Genomic DNA, 3,346 nt, shown 5'->3' with positions numbered 1-3,346 from the left:
CCGGAGAAATGTCTGTTCACATATCGTTTGGTTTTCTTACGCATTCCCCACCAATCGGCGCTATCAATGGCAGTCTTCGCTACTCCCTCCGTCCACCTACGACTCGTGACGTCACAATTCAGCGCTCAGGCCTTGTCTCTCGGTGGTCGTGGCCCGACCCACACCGACAAATATTTTTCCCACTCACGAGGCCTCCTCAGATCTTTAGACAAGTAATCGTCAAGGATTCAGGAATCCCTTCTGGATCAGAAAGCAAAAAAAAAAACACATGGCATTAATAGGGTGGTTTCCTATTATTTTTTTATTGCCTAATTGTAAGTTTATTACTCTGGAGTACGAATTTCACGCTTTTAGATTTTTAAATGACGATATCTATTTCTCGCGATTAAATGAAAAGTGAAAATTTTCAAGCGAGCGAAAACGCGACGGCTAAGTATTGAAGGCTGGGAAAAGTCCGAGTGACGAATTTTTGGTTCCAGCTGTCGCCGTGTGAAGTGACCTTGGGGCGAAGATTTGTGCTTCACTGCGATGCAGGCTGCTAGCAGGTAGCAGATAGCGCTTGGCTTAACTATAGATTATTAATACTTTATGAAACGAAGGAAACTTTCCGACCATAGCCAGTTTTATTAGGTGATTATTAAGACATGTTTCCCTGAGCTCTGTACCTCATGCATGCATTGGTAATCTCAGACGATGTAAAACTACTCGTATAGAATCTAGGTCCCTGTGACGTCACGTGGAGTGGAATCGCATGGGCGCCAGTCTGGCCTTTTTCAAATGAGGTTAAAATTGACCATTGCCTTTCGTCTAAACTGGGATTTCTAAAACCAAATAATTTGTATATTATGATTACACTAATGGTGGGTAAGGAATCGCAATCAGTGCATTTCGTTTCCTTTGATGAAGGAAACTACCCTATTCGAAGAAGCTAACATCCTCTAGAAAAATAACAAACCTTCGCATTTAAATGAGATACTCAGAGTGAAATTTCTCTGGTAATCTTCATTTGGTTACTCGTGATTTGGTGAATCTTCATAAACTGTTTACTTCTGCCATCGATTTACAGACTTCATACACGAAACCTTAAGATACATAGCTTAAAATAAATAAATAAATTGCATTCCCACACATTAAATATTTAAGTACTGCACGTGAGGTCCGATAGTTAACTAAATGTCATTTATGAATGACGTAAAAACGTCCGTTAAGCGTAAGAATCTGATTCTCCTCAAGCGATAAAAATTTAATACACCATTGCCAGGGAATACTCTCGCAAAACGAAAATGAAAAAGGCAAGTTTACTTATTCGTATAAAACGTGAATAATACTTTTGCATGTACGATGTAATTTAATGTTAAGGCAATCAGATTCAGTGACATATGAATACCATTCTACAATCTTTTCTCCCAATGTGTCAACTCATTCGTCGAATTATGTCTAGTCGTCGAACTTGATATCACATACCTACATTTCGCCTAAAATTATCTTAATTACTTATTGCTATCATATAAGTTAGTCAACATATAAGTTATCTGAACATAATCTGATGTGAATTTGACGATGTAAATTTCTAAAAATGACGATTGCAATTTTACTCCATCAATATATATTATCTGTAAGGTAAATATTCTCAGTGACTACACCCTTGCCGGTTGTCAACTCTGGTAATAAGATCTGTGCTTACATAAGACTACTGTAATATAATGTATATTAATTATAATCTCTGACTTTGCAGCACTGAAAAAGACTTCACCACAAGATCGAATGCACCAGCTATGCAAGTACATCGCTATGACAGCGAATGATACCACCGCGACCACTTCATCATCAACAACAACAGCATCATTTTTACTCGTCGGTCTACGTGAGGTTTTGCGGGTTTCCTTCGCGTCTGAGACGAAAGTCGGACATATATCCATCCCGCAGGAAAAGAGTCCCAGGCTTCTGATTTTTACCATATCTGCTACAATCTCGCACACACGATATAAATAATAGCAAAATCATTCCCTGAAGAGGAATTGTTTTCCTAAAAATGGGACCTTTCTGTATATTTCTATAAATCTACCTCACTATGTAAATATACATGTAAAACTGCAGCATGGAAATAAACCTCTCAATTCTGATAATGCTGAAATACGGATTTGACATCAGTCCTGAAGAAGGGAGTCGACTTCGATGGTTCCCCAAACGTAGGTAGCAATGTCAACTATTATTATTGGTGTGAAACCTGACTAGCCATCAAAGACGATAAGTATCTAAATTATAAAAAAGTAATGATAAAAAAATCATTAAGATAGGGGAACTTGGATAAGTTTCTAATGTGTAATGTATTATTTACCTTGTTTACGGTAATTATCGAGCTATTCCCTTTTTCGTTTCTATTGGAAAAAACTGAAGATAGGAACAACTTAGATAAAATGAAGATGACCATCGCAATTAAATATTGCTACCACCATTTAGGCATAAAAGTTTTGCTCTTGAAAGTCCAAACTGTCATTAATCTTTGTATTGTATTTACTTAAGAGAATGATATAAACTTTATTGCAGGGTTAAAACCTCCTTAATTTCTATCCTTATTGAAACTTATATTATAAAGTAAAAATTTGGTGGAATGATGTTCCTAATTTAACAGCAGTTAAATGCACTCTAGGAGATAATAGAGTATTGAGGGATTTTAATGTTTAGAATGATTATGACTAAACAGATTAACGTTTCAATCACGACTGTACGCGAACGATTATTGGATGTTTTTTTTAACGTGGGGTCCATCCAAATCTGCGGTAACCTTGGCAACCGACGCAGTAAATATAGCCCTGCACAGAGAACAATTGGTACAGACTGAATTTCATAAACATGAAGGCCTATGTCCCATCCAATAAGGCAAGGCAGGAGGGAGGAACAGGAATTCCCTCAAGCTCCCGAAAAAGAAATCCCGTCGCATGAAAAAATCTTCAGAGAGAGAGTCTCGCTTATATATTTATTTGACGGAACGAATTTATTCCATCAGTATTGGAAGAAATCAAAGATTCTCGCCGCTGTTGAAATGGCGTTTCCTTCGGAGAGCTGGCCTCAAATCATAAGGGCTTTGGCGAGAGTTCCATCGAGCGAGCAATCTATTTCGAAGAGAAGGAGGAAAATAAAAGAAGTAGGAGAAAGGAAGAGAAAGGAAAATGATAAAAATATGAGCACACACCTTCCCATTCTGCTTCGAAGAAATACGAGAGGTAAGGCACCTTTCTCTCTCTCCCGCTTGATGAGGCCCGTCAATGTCCAAAATAACACACATCCCCGCCCAAGATCCAAATCAAGTTTTTCCTCCTCCAACATTCGTCCTCATTTTTTTCTC

This window comes from Ischnura elegans, chromosome 4 (genome assembly GCF_921293095.1).
Source record: "Ischnura elegans chromosome 4, ioIscEleg1.1, whole genome shotgun sequence".
Lineage (NCBI taxonomy): Eukaryota > Metazoa > Arthropoda > Insecta > Odonata > Coenagrionidae > Ischnura > Ischnura elegans.
This window is presented reverse-complemented; position numbering follows the sequence as displayed.